The 20,134-nt window shown below is 37.0% G+C and overlaps 1 protein-coding gene across 12 annotated transcripts in view; it reads right to left on the bottom strand.

The window, feature by feature from the left end:
* The window catches only part of SEMA5A (semaphorin 5A), a 310,831-nt gene that overhangs the window by 249,800 nt on the left and 40,897 nt on the right, over positions 1–20,134 (bottom strand). Inside the window, exons 1-2 of one of the 12 annotated variants that reach the window (XM_083854452.1) lie at positions 9,371–9,520; positions 39–145 (exon numbers count right to left, since the gene is read on the bottom strand). The exons of 4 other annotated variants lie outside the window; for them this stretch is intronic. The gene's annotated coding sequence lies outside the window, so the exon portion shown is untranslated. Of the gene's footprint in view, positions 1–38; positions 146–8,680; positions 8,775–9,370; positions 9,521–10,343; positions 10,483–12,466; positions 12,485–20,134 lie in introns of those variants that run through there. 7 more of the 12 variants (XM_083854451.1, XM_083854449.1, XM_083854441.1 and 4 more) reach the window with 7 other exon arrangements.

Raw genomic sequence — 20,134 nt, 5'->3', positions numbered from 1 at the left:
ATAAATCCCATGGCAAAACATAAAGTAAGCTGTCCTACCTGCACTGTCTCACAGGAGCAGCTAGGAGGGCATGGCCAAGTGTCAACTGATCAAGTGCAGATGAAAATCAACTCTGTGATGGACTCAATGGTTCCGTGCCAAGTCACTGGTCACAGAAAGGAAATCCTCAGTTTAAGTTCTGACTCGGACTTGTTAAAGGGCTCCACAGAAATAGGTGAAGTAACCAGACCAGCTATTACTAGAATTTTGATGTAGCTATAAAAAAAACTCATTTTAAAGTACTGAGCAAAATTCAGTGCAGAATAACTTACTGGCTTTATGAACCTTCTCTTCCTGAACAAACATGTGGCTAATAATACTAGAACTAATTCCCACATTAGTATATGGGAAAAAGAAATTATGCTATGTGTTTAATGGTGGGCAAATAATCACTATGAAGTAAAAATATAAATAATATAATAAAATACATAGCCAAATTTTTGTCTGATAATAAATATGTTTATTAGAATTATTCCCCAAAATGTAAGGCCAAACATTAGACAAATGGAGATTTAAATTCTTATCAGTTGCAGAGTCATATACAAAGATGACAGATCATGATGTTTACAGGGCAAATATGGACAGGCAGCATGCCATTTTCCATTGTTTGAATTCAAGGCTTCCAGATTCATAAGTCTCAGTGGTATTGCAGCTATGACTAATCCATCATGTCAATTAGTTCATTCTCATTATTTGTTTTAAGAAAGTTCCCACTATCTTCTTTAAAATAAGCAAGTTGCAACAAAGTTTGGGTTGGCTTTTTTTTGTTGTTTCTTTGGGTTTTTTTTGTTGGGTTCTTTAATATTATTATTGGGCTTTTTTTTTTCCAATTCCAGGTGCCAGCTGGACAGAACCTAGCACAGATGCTGAATAATTTGTTGTTCCTCAGGAGAGAGATGTCCCTTCAGACAATAACCTTGATGCAAAAGCAATGTAAATATTGGTACACGCTCCTCTCTCTCTACAAGTTTGATGCACAATCCACCTCTTCATGATGATAAAGTCTATTCTGTGGGAATTTCAGAAGTATTTCTACACATGGACCACCAGGATGTGACTTTAAAAAAAAGTTCACATATGTGACCATATCACTGCATTTCTCTTTGAAGTTGTCCTCTTAGACATTACTAAGATATTACTTTCTCAAGCAGATGTAATCTTGCAATAGCCAATATCTTAAAAGTAAAACTGTTTCTTTAATATCCATTGCAAGAGTTTAAAATTCTTGTAGAATGCTGCATTCTAAGTGTCCTCATTCCCAACCGATGGGCAGATCACCCAGCAAATCAACTGCTGATGACAACAGTGGTCTTCCAACTCAAAATCCAGCCCCTTTATTTTATAAAAACATTACTTTCATTTGCTAAGTTTCACTATAAGATGAAAAGGCTGTAAGACTCCATAATACAAGAAACTGAATATGCAAAAAACCACTTACCTCTGCACTATCAAAAAAAAAAAAACAAACCAAAAAACAAAAACCAACCAAAAAAAATAATAAAAAAACCCCCACACAGCATGCCTTGTTTCTTTCCCTGTACACACACTTATCACTTTCTTCCAGCGGCAAAACTACATCACAAAACCATAAATATTAAACTGAAAATGCAAAAGACGTATCAAGTCTTCAAACCTCACCTCTGATTCTCTGACAGCCACTGCAATATTTTTCTAATGTGGAACATTTCTGATTAGATTGGCTTACACATGCAAACTTCATAAAAGTCTGTGCAAAAGGTAACTATCCTCATAAAAGCCAAGAAAACAACTCCCTTTGTTGCACTGAATAAAATCCTGTTTATTTTACACCCTGACTCGATTTCTGTGACAAAACCAGACCTGATTCTTAATGTAAAAAACAGATTTGTGATTATGGACTGGAAAATGGACTTCAGCTTGTTACTGAAACAGAGTTAAAAACAGTAATTAAAAGTATTTATTTCTAAAAACACTATTTAGTTGTTATAAATAAACTTAGGCTATAGGTTAAAAAAAAAAAAAATATTAGAGATCAGTCCCAGCTTTCCCTCCACACACCAAACTACTGTTTCTTGAGTATTATAATTTGGGAGGACAGGCACCATCTTTTTCCCCCCCCCCCCGGGTTTTTCACCTAGCAACAAGAAATAGAAAAAAATCATAATAGTTTATAGAGACTGCATGAAAAATGCAAATGCACAAAAACTGCCATAGGACCTCTAATCTAATTCACTGCTTCTGCTTTAATCTCAGAGTATTTATTCAAACTCCAATACCCTCTTATAGTAACAGTATTATCACGTACACATACAAAAGAAAAGAATGGAAAACGACAAAGGTGACAAAGTGACTTTCCCCCTCCCAGCCTTTGGATATTTTCTGACTCCACATCCTCCAAGCTGCTCTGTGGTACATACACTTTTTCAATGATGCCAAAAACCTGCATTGGAAGCTAACAGACTGCCAGAATGCTGAAGCACTGTTACTCCTTTTCCGTCAAAGACAATCCCAAATTCATGTTAGAAGCTACAGTGGCATCTGAAATTTCAATGGGCAGCAGCTGAGGGAATTTCAAATTCTCTTTGCACAAATGGGTTCCATGCATCGATGCTACTGTCCCTAAGTGGCTGGGAAATGCCCCATAGGGTGAAGCCAAAGGGATGTTTACTCCAGTGCTGCCTCTCCAACAGTAGTTAGAGACGAGGCTCAGGAATACCACAGGTTAGCCAGTTTCTGCAGCTCTTAAACTAGTGATGCTGGAAGGCGATATTTCTAACACCTCCTTACAGAGCTGTTACTGTGAATTACAGACTCCCCTTCTGGTCTTATCTGTCACCATTAGCCTCCACTGCCTCATGCAGCAGCAAATGCCAGGAGTTCATTGTCATCTGGATATCATCGTGTTTCAAGCTTCTCTCTGTTCTTGTATTGCAGAAATTAACAAATGACAGTTCCCCGAATTCCATACTGTGATTTCCTAAAACTCAGCTGTCTCCTCTGCACACAGTCTGCTTCTCTCTATCATGAATACACTAAAGCCTTATTCCTTCCTCCTACTGTTGTCTTGGGTTGCAATATGTAACCAAAAGTGTGTATTCTATTTGCCGTCTGTTGAAACTGGTTGGGGATGTGTTTTCTTTATCTCTTGTATAACTCATTCCTCATAACTCCAGGGGGGAGGGGGTGGATGCCTTCTGTTAATGAGCCAGCTGTCAAAACCCGGAGGAACATTATTTCTTATCTCTTCCACAACCCATCCTCCCTCCGGGGGATATCTTCTGTTAATGGGCCATTAAGGCTCACCACATGACTGATAACATTACATCATCCCATTGTGAGATGCTCCAGCGAGCGGGAGGAGCCAAGCATTTCTACTTGGATAAAACCGCAGAACAGCAGAGCAGCCTGTTTTCCACTGGATTCCCAGAGGAAGACTGGACCCATCTCGCCACCACTGGACCCTTCTACAGGATCATCTCTACTCCAACAGAACTACATTTGTTACTCCAGGAGGACTTAACTGGACTGCTTCCAACACCCAGACCAACAGGGTGCCAGGTTGTATTCTGACTCTGTCAGAGTTCCTAGGTTTATTGTTTGTTTGCTTGGTTTTTTATACTACTACATTTGTATTTTTAATATTCCTAGTAAAGAACTCTTATTCCTATTCCCATATATTTGCCTGAAAATCCCTAATTGCAAAATTATAATAATTTGGAGGGTGGGATTTACATTCTCCAAGGGAAGCTCCATCTTTCCCTGGCCGACACCTGTCTTTCCAAACCAAGACAACTGTATATGTCCATCTCTTAGTGACTATTTATCTCAAAGAAAGGTTTGAGAAAGGTGAAGAGGCTCAGTTATTTCCTGCAGTGTAAGCCACTTGGAAAAGTTTCAAAAGGAAAATTTTGAATATCTGGTAAGAAAAAAAGTGCATTTCTCATCCACCTGACTTACACCTCAAGTGATAGACAAAAGCTAACATTTCAAACAAAAAAGGTCTAAGCAACATCATCTTGGATACGCACGGTAGTATCATCCACTGGTACTCAAAAACATTTTTCTGGTTTTAAAAGAATTTTTATTTAATTACTTTTCAGAAATACACCCACATTTTCATACATATTCATAATGGCTATCTGATACACTTAACCGTATGATTACCTATCTTATTCCTGAACATAGAAGCAGACAGTGATGGTTTTCTGTCTTTCTCAGAACTAAACAGATGCAAAGAAACAGGATTCAAAGCTAATTTTCAAGATCTTTAGTGGCTTGCACAGGTTAGAGCCTATTTAATCTTTTTTGTTTTTTCTGGGCACTTGCTCAGAATCATTCCATACTACATTGCAGCACTTCTTTGTGCATACCTCTGTTCATATATGGGAATATTTTTTACCACTACAAAATTATATAATGCTCAAACTCCTCCTCCTCTTTCACAGCAAAGGTGCTAAATAAATGCATTATGCTTCTCTTTCTTTGAATCCCACTTAGAACAAATGGTTCTCAGAAGATATTTCCTCTTCCTTGTTTTCCCTGTCCCAAAAGGTACTTCATAATCTATTTGATGAACAGAATTACATATTTCACCAGGCATAAAAAAACCAACTAAAACCAACTGAAATTCGAATGCTATTTTTCAGTCCTTTCTTACCATCAACACCATTTTACCAAGTGAACAAATACAGTGAGATAAAAGTCAGCAAAAGAAGTCATCATAGCAATTTACCACTGATTGGAAAAATATTAATAGCCTCAGGCAAATCAGTCATTAACTCTTACTGATTTGGAGGGCGATATAGCATTAATAATTCAATAAAAAATACACTGAGTAATAAAAGCTTAGGGTTATTTATTTAACCAATTAGATCATTTTTGGCAGCATCCCTGCTTTTGAATAAACCATGCATGTTCTTCAATTAATCATGAGAATTGAAAACTACAAATCTGCAGTCTCTATCTCCCAGTCGAAGAGATGCATTGCTTAAGAAGCCCAAAAGATTGAGGGAGAAAATAAGAATAATTTATATTCTCTGTGGACAAAGAGAGTTGGCACTAGAAGATGTGCTAATTAGCAAAGCTTGGCTACTGATGCTTAACGATCTGTTCCTCATGCACCACTTCCCCAATCCACTGAGAGACAGGTACAAATTGCACCTATAAAAAGGTATAATCCATTAGCATGCATATGAGCTGCATCTTGTTACCACTAATGTTCAACGATCCCCTCTAATCTACGAGAGTGGCAGAAAGATGCAAATGTTTAACTAGAACACTATACTGAATTACCATGCATGTCATTTATTAACAGCTTTATTTTATTCAGAAATCTCACTGTGACAAACCATTACCACCCTGGCATTCTAAAGTCAAGGGCAGGGACGGGGTTCAGTGTTTTGAATGATTCAGTTTTGGTGTTTCTACAGGAAATCAGTGCATGTCTCATGTGCCATATAAACAATTAATTCTCTACTATAAATTCTAAATTCTTTAAATTCTGTGCAATTCAAAATCCCTGATTTTAGTCTTTTTCACCAAGACAAACTCTCCAGAGTGCACCCTCAACTGGAGTTACAAGCTGAATGCTCAATTTTCTTTTATATCTTCCAGATATAATATCAGATGTATCTTGAGATTCAGATTGGCTCTGCTTATTCAGACAAAACCTAAAATTAGCCATTATAAATCTAACAATCTGCCTCTATCTGATAACTAAAATGGCTTTAGCAAATGGATGAAAGAGAAATATAAAAGATAACCATCACTTCCACAACTCATTATGAAGTTGTGTTCTTATAGTCAAGTCTTCTGACATTTAAACTTCTGACATTTAAAGATTACATACAAAAAAACAGAAGGTGATGTTTATTTACTTTTAATATTAGTCATCCCAGAAGTAATGCTTCACAAGTTGAAAAACAATCTTTATAATGATTATTTTCAAAAGAAAATTTCACCTTCGTTAAATAGACTAAGATGTGTCAAACTTGCTTTTGAGAGAAATCAATGAATGCTAACTCAATATAGACCCTATATACAGACCTGAAAAACAAAAGTAAACGGAAAGAAAGAAAAAAGAAACCCACAACAAAACCCACCAAAGACATCTACATTCTTTCCCATTCTTTTTTTCAGTAAACTAAAATTAGACCACAAAACAATTTTACATTATTTTAATCCAGTAAGATTCCTAATTCTGGCTCAGGTGATGGGACATTAAGTTCATTTTAACTGTCAATATCTCATTTCTCTGTAACATTTTGGGCCTTAACATGTTTAAGACAGACTTTTGTTTTGCTCTTTTTAAGTAAACATTACATATTTCAACACTGTCCCTTTCTAAATCAAGAAGGTATGCCTATACTACAGCCATATCTAATCACCTATCCACACATCCCAGTTTTCTGAGAGGAAACTTCTGAGCAATTAGCATGAACAGGGGACTTTTTGGTCTCTACAACTAAAAACACCCAAACTTCCAGACGTTTACTTCTATATGCAGAGGGAAACAACTTTAGTGAAAGAAAAGCTTCCCCAAATTAATTAACACCTAATTTTTTTAAAAAAATTATCTTCCTATTTAAAACTAATCTGCTTGTTTCATTACATATTCAATCAGCCCTCAGTTAAAAATTTGGTATTACTTCAGACAACCAACAGTTGTGAGCTTTCGTTGGGTTTTTGGGTTTTTTTAATTAATCCCCTGTGCAAGAAGAGGCAGGAAATGCTTCAAATCTCAAATGTATAAAATAAGGACTTGGTATTTTTGAAACTGTGTAGTAATTCCTAGCATCTCAGAACAAGAAATCCATACATATTCTACACCCAAAATTTCTCTTCTCCAATAAGGATTTCAGAAGATACAGAGTGTGAGTTCTGAGTGAGACGTATGAAAATAATGAACAGATTCACAACAGTAAACCCAAGCAGGAGCACAACACACCTGCAATTCCACAACCCTGATATGTCAGCAAAGGCCTGAAATGTAGCAAACATTTAACAGGTCACAGAAATAATACTATTGTTACTGATTGTTCAGGCATCTAGGAAGTACATTATATAGTTTCACTACAAAACCCACGACCACAACAGAAGACAGTAACTTTGAACTATGACAAAAAGCAAAACACAAAAAGCAAAGAGCCGAATAAATTGCATCACAGAGACAATATATTTGTATAGTGTTTCAAGCCACCAAAGTACACAGGTGTTTTAGGAGATATTTTGGCTTTTAAACTCTCTTTTTAACATACTCTCTCATGATTGAGTCAATGTGATGCTGATTCCAGAACTGATCTTCAGCATCTGTTCTGCAAAATGATTATTCATTCTGTCCTGTTTCTCAGTGATGCCCAAACTAAGTGTGCATACCTCCTGTGAACAAATAACTGAAGCTTTCAACTCACCAACACCATGTGTCAACCAGCAGTTTTTCCCCCTTTCCATGTCCAAAAATACCTTCCTTCCCATTCCTGTTTTTTTTTGTTTCTCCTCACCATTCAATATCTCCTGTTCTGCAGGGATCCTATTACATGCCATAAAGTGGCAGAGACATACAGGATTTTCTTCCTTCTCTCCTTTAGCCATTAACAGAAGGGAAACAATGAAATATATAATAAAGGTGATTACTTGTAGTAGCACTGATTAATCTGGATGTGATTTGGAGACGTTTCTTTTTCTTATTATCAGCAAAAATAATTGCTCAAGCAAGCAGTAAATGTGCATGCAGGAGACAAATCTTTAACAATAAAATTAGTTCTAGCTGAACAAACATGGTAGCTTGCACCCCAAAATTGGCCCATGAAGTCACTGGTGTGACAGCAAGGAGTTTTAAAAACCAATCTATCAAGACAAACACAAATAATTAAGTGGAAAAAAATGGTGAGTGGAAAACTAAAAAACTACCATCTATCTCAAGTCAAACAGGAGTGAAAAAAGTGAAGCAGCCCAAAATCAGAAGCAATCAGGCACCCAGGGAGCTACTTTCTGTCAAGATGGAAGATCGTTAAGAAGCAGAAGTAGAATAGAAACCTAGAAAGGACACAAATGCAAATAGACCAAAACCATTCAAATGTGCATGTGTATGAGATTTAAAGAAAAATATATTCTTCACCTTAGAGAAAAGAAGACAGGAAACTCTTTAGTATGGAGTAGAATTTGCAGGTATTTCCTATAAAACCTTGTAGTAATCACATAGCTTTATTTATTAGATGCAAAATCTATTCTGAATGATCTGAACTTCTCCCTCAGATTTCTACAACTGCATACTGTAAAGCCTCACAACAGGAATTCTGCTGGCATATTTGCTCTAACAAGTTATTGCCGCTCTGCACCAAACTCTTCTCAGCAGTTTACAGCACTTTCACAGTAGCTACAGCATGTCTTGCCCTGCACTCATCACTTAGTATTCCATAGACTCGCAATACCTTTCAGCTTGGAAGGTACCTCAGGATGACCTAGTTCAATGTCCTGCTCAAAGCAGGGACAACAGTGAATTTAGACCAGGCTGCTCGCGGCTTCGTCCAGCATGGTCTTGACAGCCTTCAAGTGTGGAGAGCTCACACTGTCTCTGAGCAACAAGTTCCTGTCCTTAAATATCTTTATAGTGATTTTTTCCCCACTCAGAACTGGAAGCTCCATGCTTCAATTTAGGACTTACCTCTGACTTTTTCTGCATGTATCTGCACGTACTAGACCTTCTCACACCACCTCTTCTGCAGTCTGAACAAGTACGACTGACCCAGACTCTTTCCTCCCTTCCATGCTCCAGTCCTCTGACTATCTTACTGCCTGTCCATGGATTCACTCAAGCTTATCAGCATTCTTGTACCAGCAGAGCCAAAACCTGACACAGGATTCCACACGTGGTCTAATAAGTGTCGAATAATGGGGAATAATCACTTCACCAATTGACTCTACTCCCATTGATGCAACCCAGAACATTGTCAGGGCATTCAGCTGGCTGTGTTTAGACTTCTGTCAACCCACCCCCAGATCAATTAACTCTAAGACATCTCAGTTGCATTATGATTTTTCTCCTCACAATGATGCCGATCTATATATTCATCCAGATACTCCTAGACAGAAAAATTGATATACTGAACTTCAACTATAAACTATTTAATGAAAACTATTTCACACATGAAAAGAACAGGCTGGCTAAGAGAACTAAGAAACATTTAGTCTAGAAAGAGTTATTTGAATGCAAAAACTAACCAAAACATAAAGGTATAGTATGACAAACAAACCAAATACTTTACAAATCAACAGGCACCCTTAAACTGATTTTTACAGTTTTACAGTATTAGGATCTTGTTGACCACAAATTGGAGAAATGAACCCAAGTTACCATATCACTTTCTGTGTACTGTAGCACCTTGCAGTTCCAGTCAAAGTCACATTTCTCAGCAGCAGAAGTATTTTCAAATTAATTTTTAAGTAATCATTCACAAGAGTCTGTAAATTTTAAAATTTTTTACAAAACTTCTGGTGAGCCGCATGTGCATAAATCATTAAACAGTTCCAATTTATAACTCTCCACTCACATTTGACAAGCTCTGGAGAGCTTTGTCATCCCACTTCAACGCGCAGCAATTTCAGTATTCCAAAGAATGTCAAAGCATGGGGACATCTGAACAAATCATTAACAATTTAACAAACATGCAAACATATTCTGAAGACTAATAGATTAAAAAAATGTGATGAACTAAACTGTATTGTTTTCAAGACATCCAAGTAATTTCTTAATTCAATTAATTGAATACACTTAAATTATCAGCTTAAATCAATAAATATATTTTTTCTTCATTTTAGCATCCTGAGGTTCACTGGAACATAAGAAGCATTAATTAATCACATAAACAGAATAAAAAAAAAAACCCATATGAATTCTGGAATAATTCACTATGTTTACAATTTGAGTTACATTTTTGATATGAAGTGCACTAGCTTCCAGTCTCTAGGCTAAATAGTTAAACTTGCAAAGTTTGAATTTCATACCTCAGAAAAATTACCTTGACAAACACAGACAGCTTTCACAGTAAATTTTTACACTGACCAATAAACTTCAAACAAATCACAATCTTAGTCTCAAAAGTGTTGACATAAAAAAACACCATCAGACTGCAAATACTGTTTTTTAAAAAGCAAGTACTATTTTTCTCTTATTTTTCTTAAACTAGAGTCTAATCATTTAAACATCTAGCATTCTCTGAGTACATTAAAACCAAATCATTTTCAGAGGTCTGTATTGCCAAAACTACTACTCCACAATTTCAACACCCATATACCATTTTATATGAAATAAGAGAAGTAATTCTTACTCCAGGCAATTTTTATGTCCCTGACACCATGATCCAGTAAGGCAAGATAAGAACAACCTGGCCAGTGGGAAAAGAAAGAAAAGCATTGCAGCTTTGTGCTCTCCTTCCAAAACTGAGCCCACTCCAAAGCAGATCTCTGCTGAGCTTCTGTTCATGTTACTGGCAATCTGGATGAATGGCCATAGAAAGAGGAAAAGCATCCATATGGGTGCTGAGAATATTTCACACTGCAGCCATGAGGAAATATTTGCATATCCCTTTGATTAAAACGCAATGAGAACTTTGTATTCCATTCCAAAATAACTACGTGCTTGTAACAGAGTAACACATCATAGTGACAACTGGGATACGCTTTCAGGCCAAACACATGCAAACAAAGGATTGCATCTACGCAAGCACAGCCTGATAGCAACAAGCATTCTTTGAAGTCCTAACGCGGCATTATCTCCGCAAGAAAAATAGGATCATCTCTTTTAACCACATTTGTGAAGTCTTCTGTTCTCCAGAAGGTGTACTTAGAAATTCAAAATCAGGGTTTAGGGGGGGAAACACTCTACTTTTGTGTGCAGAACCTTAAGAAGCTGCACAGTGCCACCAAGCAAGATAAACACTGCACAAAAATCTAGCAAAGCAGGTAGAACAAGACTCAAAATGTATCCACTTAGGTCCTTGAGATGAAAAATGCTCGAACTGGAGAACAGAGACCTTACATACAGAGATGTAGGGTCCAGCAGCTCTGGCAGGCCAGCAACCTTCTGCCCTGGGCAAGGCTTGCCAAAAGAAGTCCTTGAAACTGGCAGGAACTCTCTGATCCTGAGCTACCACCAGCCAAGGCAGGCCAGGCACCATCACTGACAAAGCCACAAAATCAGGGAGACCAGGTACTAAGCTGAAAACTAGTCTATTTCTGCTCCTGTTTTTCCCTGTTTCTAGAGATGAACAAAAATGCCCTTAGGGACAGCATCTATCAGCAGTTGTGCAGACCACTGCTGCTTGGCAAGTATGCCCTGAGAAGACACAGTTTGCAGGCACAACTGCTCCTCTCTGGTGCTTTGGCACCTGCAGGGTGTTCCACAAGTGGCCTTTACAGCTTGAAGTGACCAACAACAGCACAGCAACCACCTCAGCCAGGGGAAGGGAAGGCAAGGCTGGTGCCTCCGTGGCTGGGAGCAAAAGGAGGACAGGGATGAAGCCATCCCTGTTAGGGCTTACCTGGGTGCAGGTGTCTTGTAGCAGCAAGAGCTGAAGGGGCAGCCTCTGTAGGAGCATCTGTGTGGAGCCCCCATACCTGAGACAGCTGCAGCAGCCCCAGTGCAGGGCCCGGCTGAGCCCCTCAGCCACGGGCGGGCAGGCAAGAGCCCCAGGGAAAGCCTGGGACAGAGAGGGCAAAACGCTGCCCGGCAGCCAGGGCTGAGCCAGGGGAACCCAGCCACAAACACAGAGGAGGAACACAGAGACCCCAAGAGCAGGAGCTGAATGTGCATCTGGCAGCCAGTCATGGTCAACCCACCACACATCTGTGGTAAACACCCCTAGACCAGCTGAAAGCAATGCTGAAAACATTACACCACACTCCAGGGTTGCTGTTCACCCTTGTGGGTCATCATCCATAGATACTCAAAGGCAAACACAGGTGCAGCATCAAATTATCATACAAGAAGATAATTTCGGGTTTCTGTGTTAAGCCGTCAGAGTTTTGGCAAATGGCATGGAAAATAGCTCTGGCTTTTAAAGGACTTATCCCAATTTTACAAATTTAGAGATTAACTAAAATTCCTTGTTCTTACTAGAAATAGTGTGGCTACAAAAGCACAAACAATTAATCAGAGACTCAAGACCACATATAACATTTGCAACTATATGAAATTCATTAGATCTCAAACAAATAAGCCCTTTGTTTGCAGCCCACCTTCCACATTTTCCCAAGTATCTCTTATTGAAAAGTATTTTGTTGATTTGTGGGGTTTTTTTAAATAACAACCCTATATTTTTTCCTTCTTCCCCTCCCTATTTCCTTTTAAGAGTTCATAGCCTACCACTACTAAAGTCCATCATTCATTATCATAAATACCATTAATTTAAAATGAAATAAGATTTTGATTTCAAGAGAAGATTACTCTCACCTGTATTACAGGTACTTGTGCCCTCTGTCAAATCTGCTATCCCAAAAGAATTCCCAGCAGAATTAATGATCTACTCCTACAATGCTCCTAGAATCTTCCTCAAGTCACTCAGTATGATAGTACTTGGCTGCTAAAAATATTTTGGGAATTGTAAACACGCTGTTGGGTCTCTTCAATGCAGGAACATCTGCTGCCCAGTGCTGGGAGGGAGGAGATTGGAAATGCTGAGACCCACCAAACACTTCTGGCACAAGAGGGTAAGAAAAATTTCTCCCACGAGAAAGAGCAGTTTGGTTTAGTCCTATGTGTATCCAAAGCCAGGCGTTTCCACTACTTTTTAAACTAATTTGACTTTTACTAGCCTGAGCTCTAAACATCTGAGCAAACAATAATTTATCCTTTCCACTACCAAGTATTTCCATTAGTAAAAGAGACTTCATGGAGAAATGTATTGAGCAACTGCCAATGCAGTTTGAAGAATGTTGCACTATCATTTACAAACACAACCGTCTCAGAAAATAACTCCATCATTGCAACAAGTGAGTATTGGCAGAGTCATATCAGAATTTTAACATAAGCCATGAGTAGGTATTTATTAATTTACTAGTCCAATACATAAGATTTTTAAGGCATTAATTTAATTTCTTTAATATAGTTTTTATTTAATGTATTTGATATTGGGAATAAAATATATTTTGTTGCATATTACTTGAAAGTTTATTAAGAAGCTGCAGCACTTGAGTTAAAGTTACTTATTAATTAGAAATTCTTCAACTGTTTCTTTAAAGTCCGTTGGAATTGTGCTAATAGTTAAGTACTTTAAAAAAGAAGATGTCTAAAACGTTCCTATGTTACTAACATTTTATTAAAATTTAATCTGCGAGGAAGCTGAGAGAGCAGAGCAGAAAAACAAGTCCATTTTGTTACAGAGAAAATTGATTCCCTTCATCCCACCTCCCTCCTGAGCTTAGGTCCAAATGACTATATTAGATTTAAATTCAATTGAGTAAAATAAGAGTTCACCCCAACCGCACAATTATAAGAATATTCACACTATATCTGAATGTTCGAATATGTATTCATGGAGTAATTTATACAAATTAGTTTTGTGTCAGATTCAGTATTTTGGAATATTAAAAAGGGTTCCACTACTAAAAAAGATGCAGTAGAGAAATGGGAATGCAGTTATTAAACATATTAAATATATATTTCCTTTACATTTGGCAATTTGTTCCAGAATGCTTTTTGAGAAAACTGTATATAAACAAAAAAAAACATTAACTTGTCTACACATATCAAAACACACAGTGCCTTTATAAAATCTATGTTCCTACTATTCTCTAAGTCATAATTTCTCATCATTTTTTATTCAGTGTCATTTGTAATTTTAAGTACTAAGACAACTCAAATGCTACCAAGGTCTTTGATTATGGCCCACATAGGAGCCACTCTGATCTGTTTTAACAGAGTTTTTTACAGAGAAATCAAGTAGGAGTTCCTGTGAGAGAGATACTGACTCTTAAACGTACTATTCTACTATTTGTCCAAATTTTACAAACAGTAAAAAAAAAAAGCTTTTCAATTACATGACACAAACTTAGAGCTTCACTGATAAAAACCTCTACATTTCAAGGCACTTTGGAAGCAACACTTCCGCATTCTATGTCAGAATGCAAAATTTTAAGTACATAAATGCCTTTTAAGAATAATCTCAGTCTTGTGCAGTGTTTTCCCCCAGAAATCTTATGCATCGCAGCAAGCCATATGAAAGTAAAATGGCACTGATCAGCAATCATTGACTTGAAAGTACAGTTTTGAAACTGAAGCACAGCAATGTTTTTTTTTTTTCCCCTGTACAAATTTACACCACTCTGGTTTGCACCTCAAACATTCTTTGCATTTGCAAAAGGTTCTTTCTAACATTTCGCAGATAAAAAGGTTAATATCTATACTCTTACAAAACACGACCAAAAGGCCTATAATCTATAGACAGCCACTTTAGAGATTTTTGATAATCCCCATTATCAACATCCCTCAATCCTAAAAAGACAAAGTCTGGATTTCAATTTCATACTTCTTTGAGGCAATATAAATTGATGATGTTAAAATTTATAAAGTAAAAATTCTAAGAACATGAGAATTATCTAACGGTAAATACACTTGCTGTGTCTTCCAATTGAAAATATCAATAGAGAAATTATGATTTATTCCAGGAAAGCTGAAAACATAACTCGGTAAGAATGGTAAATTATGACTGCATTTATTAGACCAGCTTAATGTCTTTTGTTGCAGAACAGTGTCATGTTTCATAACAAGAATTATAAATTTCAGGTCAGTTTAGCTGCTCAAGATTATACATTTGTGACAGTCATCAAGCTGTGTTTTAACAGAAATCACAAGTTCAATATTGTGTCTAAAGGTTCAAAAATATTGTTAGTGCATGCTAACATTACTTTTAAACCAAAAAATCTAAATCAGAACTTCTGAAACAGTATTTCCTAGAAAACGTTCATAGCAGCAACAGCTGGGCTGATAATTAAGTGCAATTTTTTAAAAAAAATGCATTTTTATTGCTGTTAGTTATATTTAGGATAAATAAATAAGTCCCTGCATTTCAAGCTATGAAGTTACAGTAGTGCAGCTGTCTGCACAGGATCCCTCACTGGCTCGGGCCAGGCATTCTGGCACTGGAGTATCAATATTCAGCTTGGCAAACCAGCATAAGCAGAGATTGTCATATAGGATAAGTGGGAGGTTGGGGGTATAAGGGATATAGAAGATGGCATCTATTTTTAAGAGATGGTTAGTTTAATTATCTATGAAGTTATTGATCCTGAGTTAGGAAGCAGCTGAGCAAGTGTTTTAAAGAATGCTGTGAGCAGCCAGCTTGTGATTAAAAGAACACTCATGCCCTTAAAAGAAACTGGAAAGCAAAAAATACTTTGGCAGTTGGGAAGTGCACTTAAAGTAGAATAGAAACAAAAACTTAATTACATGAATATCTGCATGTGCCAAGTCCACAGTAGACTTTTTTTTTTTCATAAAAGAAATTTCACATGACTTTAAATATAAAATTTTAGAAATATTTTCCTAGTTTTCTAATTAAATTTTTTCAAAATGAGTAATGTTGCAAGATGTTCTATTTTGTACAGATAAGTATTGGCCAAACAACAAGTTCCTGGTCAAACCATTTTCCCATGAACCACAGAGTGGGCACCCAACTATTTTGTGCACCGGGAGGATAATAAATGTTTATGTTCTGTGAAACAGAATAGTAGTTTAGACCAAAAAAACATCATCAGCTAGAAATCTAAATGTTTTACCTCATTCTATAAGACAATCTCCTTAATTTTTTTTTTTTTTAAAGGTGAGCTCCTTTAACCAGTGACTCAGTTCTAATCAAATTTGTACATTCAACACCTATAACTCCAGGTAAAGTTACTCCAAGCTCCTGTCAACATAATTTTTTCAGTCTCTTTATGTGAACATTCACAATTAACAAGCAGTAAAGAAATCATTTCAAGTTTGAATTATAAACCAAATGCTGTTATTCCTCACTCCCTAAATACCCATAAATTAAACTGTGACTCAAAATTCACAAGGCAAATATAAGATATAGGATAAACACTTCCTTATCTGCAAAATTCTATGGCCAAAGTCTCACTTATATAGCAAAAGACTGCACACTTACCCTCTTCAAACAGAGGGCAGGGCCTGTTTACACAAGGAAATGCCCACAGAGTTCTGTGGCTATAGTTATTGTGGAACTTCTTGTAAATAAATCAGGAAAAAATGTTCCTTTCTCCTCACTTGCTGCTGCAAACTGTTTGCCAGTGGAAACCCTTGGTCAATTTGGTTAGGGTAGCGTTTTACCAAACTTTCTTTTCCAAGTTTGTCTCTGCTGCAGACATACCAATTGAGTTTTATGTTGGCTAGCATAGGTATCAATAGCAGAACAGGCATGAATCTGATCACGTCCCAGCAAATCTAAACTAGGGGTGAAGCTCAAGTCACCAATGTTTCCAACCCATCAGTCCCTGAAATAGATGTGGGAAAACCAGCCTGGGAATATGTGTGCATGTCAGTCACACTTCTCCAATACAGTATGGTCCTACCCACAGCTCGGTACCTGGAGAAATCAGATTTGGCAACTCAGCACGACCCACCATTAATGAACTGTTACTTAAGCTATTACTGAGGACCATCTTTACAACTATTTTCATTTTATTAATGTGTGCTTAAACTCTAGTTCTCAAATATTATGATTAGTGGGTCCTTTCAAACTCAGAATATTCTATGATTCTATATAAATTAAACACATTAGGCAGAATAATTTATTACGCAAAGGAACTATGCCACAGGTCCTGAGACAGTAGTAATACAACCGAAGCCAAATTCAAATACTTGGCTCCTCTCTGAACATTTATCTCAATTATTTTTCATTTTAGAAAACCTGTGTTTGTATTCCTTCATGCACAAACTGTCGAGACATACTTTGAAAGCACAGGCAGACTTTTAAGTTAATGATTAATAGTGAGTAATAGAGTAATAAATATGTGTGCAGAAGAAAACTCCAAACCTTTTTGCTAGGAGGACCATTTTGGTGATTTAGAAATTACTGATCCTGTCCTGTTTTATTAAAAAGCTTAGTGAAAATCTTGATCCCAGCCTTTTCTACTTTTTAAACTTACAAATTCAGGAAGAACATACAAGTTGCTACTTTGAACCTAAAATGACATAATTCTCACTTGGGGACATTTTGCACATTTGGCAGGTTAAAATACTTTCTCTATGAAGTACAAAGAGGAGTAAATCTTCACAATCCTTCTGGTTCAAGTACACACTTCTAGATATGCCAGATCCAACATGTTGATCAGCCATTATCTAATAAAGTATTTATTCATTCATTGCATCAACAAATTTTACTTCAATACGCTATTATATTGTCACATGCATATTCCCAAGCTCTACTAATTTTTTTAATATTTTAGAATTACAAATAGCTTTTCCCTTGAAGGCCATAAAATCAGATTACTTTTGTGCTAAATGGCTAGTTTTGACACATGATGTTACAAAAGAGTCAAGAAAAATGATTTTTTATATAAACACATTTGGGAGGTTGAAAACTTCTTTTGCCCTATTTTCACTCTAAAATCACTTTATTCATTTCAACATGCTTTTGTTTTATTTAAAAAAGTGTCAAAGACTTATATTTGAAAGCTTCTATTTGAAAATGTCTAAATAAAGTTCTATTTTGACTATCCAGTTGCAGAATGATGGCTTAAATTTTGGGGGTTTGTATGATAAAACATAAAAAATAAATAGTTATGCAAGTACAAAGAAAAACATTCTAGCAAAAGATAATCAGTATTGGTTTTTGGGAGAATGAAATGACTGGGTGGTTCACCTAGCACTCTCTAACCAAGACTTGTCCCAGATCAGGTGTTAACTGTTAATTTAGGTGTCTTATTTTGTGAATATAAAAATGCAAGAAGTGCTACTCACATTAGCACTAAAGTGCATGATGCAATTCAGAGTCCAGTTTCACCTCAGACAAAATTCAAAAGACTCACAAATTATCTATGAAACTCAGACACCCAGGGTAACTGGAACTGAATGTTTCCAGCAGAAATTATTTTCCTTGAAGTCAGCTAGACAAGCAATTCCTGGATGTCCTAAGACAAAATAAATAAGCTTTTCTCCTGTCTCTGTGTGTATTGCATAGGCAGTTTTTGAACAGCTGCACAAGTACCTTGCTCAGTGAAGAGCTCTGTGCTTATTTTACATGAGATTGCACTGAACACAGCAGTCCATAAAACAACACACATTAATGTTTTATGCAGCACAAAACAGACAAATTTTAATAACAAAGTGATAGGCACTGCAGTCAAGGAAAAAATTGCCCAGGAAGTGCCTGCAGACACTAAGGTCCCTTCTTTGAACCTCTTTGCCATCTACCCTGGAGATGTTTAGCAGCCGGATACAACTTGCAGATGTGGTGGTCTCCCCGCTGGCAGGCTAAAGAGGGGTCAGGATCTGGGTTGGAGAACTGTAGCCCCTCTCATTACTCTTCCAGACAGCATTACACCCAGCCAGGCATCAGGGCCACAAACATCAAAGATTCACAACTCATTCACTGCCTACACCCAGAAAAGTCTGCAGGAGTTTTTATGAGAAAAGCAGCTGCACTGTCAAGGACAGTTTGTTCCTAAAACAAACTCTATTTTAAGGTCTCATCTAACTACTACCTGTCCATCTTTATTTTCATTGTTCATTTCCAAAAAAAGCTGGTCAATTTAGGAACAACTCTACTTAGGACCTTAAGAACACTACAAAAGTTCACCTTGGCAAGGCTCAACTACTGAAGTTTATTGATGCAGGAGAGTAGAGTTGAGAAGCACTTCACTTAAATTAAGTAAAATTTGTCCATTTGTCAAAATGGAAAGTGGTAAACAGGTATTTCTGTTATTTTATCAGAAGCTAGCAATCTTGGTTTTGGAATGCTGTTATCAGCTATACACAAATGCTACTGGTTTTCACATTAATGGATTTCACTTGCCACACACCTGCCAAAAAACAATTTCAAGAAATACTTTTTCCACCACCAAAAGTACAACACAGAATAAAAATTCCTCAGTATTTTTCACCTATAGGTACTTTTATATTTTTCGGGTTCTAAGTTCTCTTGGATGTTGTGGTCACAAAAATTCCAGATGTCAGAACAAGAAGGTCTATTAAATTTCAGACCAGTGAATGCACAAACAACCAAAATGCAGTTTACTATACAGTACCCTCATTCTGTCCCTAAATTCTTGACGGGACAAAGCAATTACTACAATGCCATACAGAAAAAAAAAAGGTACAGTATAGCAAACCATGCACAAAATGATTACAGGTCAGATCTACATTAGGAGTACCTTACCAATGTAGCAACTTTACTCCTTTCATTTAAGAGGCAACTACGCTGGCAAAAGATATCACAGAATCACTTGAAAGGCTGAGGCTGGCAGGGACCTCTAGAGGTCATCTGGTCCAAAACCCTATTTAAGCTGGGCCATGACAGCGTCCAAGCAGCTTTTGAGTAACTCCAAGGATGGAGACCTGGCAGCCTCACTTGGGATGTTATATTCTGTATTACACTCTGGTATCAATACAGCAAAGCTGTAATACAAACCACAGAAAGCCAGTTTAGATTCAATTTTCATGCTCTAAAGGCTGTTCCTAGCAAAAATCTATTGGTAACACAGCACACCTTCCCATCTTTCTACACAACTAAATCACTCCTATGCTACACAGAGCTCATGGAGGTAGATAAAGGTGATATTAAACATCAGCCTGTCCTATCATTTGTTACGCATCCCATCAAGCAATGACATAAGCAACATGAATACCCGGGCACCAAGCCTGGGCTGGCCTAAAACTCACAAAGTCCATGAGTGGAAGTACCTCATACCATCCTATCTATCTTCTCAACACTGGCAACTATCACACTGATTTGGTCTACAACAGGTAGGAAGGATTCTTCAACAACAAATTGGTGATTACATTAAGACTATTCTAAGACAGCATATTGGTCTCAGCACAGAGTGTTGCTATCCAGCTCATGTAGGATTATGTGGATGATCATTGCAACAGAGAAGTTATTTTTCATTTTCAGGTGTAGCAACT

Source organism: Zosterops lateralis, assembly GCF_965231275.1.
Source record: "Zosterops lateralis genome assembly, chromosome: 1".
NCBI lineage: Eukaryota > Metazoa > Chordata > Aves > Passeriformes > Zosteropidae > Zosterops > Zosterops lateralis.
The sequence above is the reverse complement of the archived record's forward strand: the minus strand, read 5'-3'. Positions and strand labels throughout refer to the sequence as shown.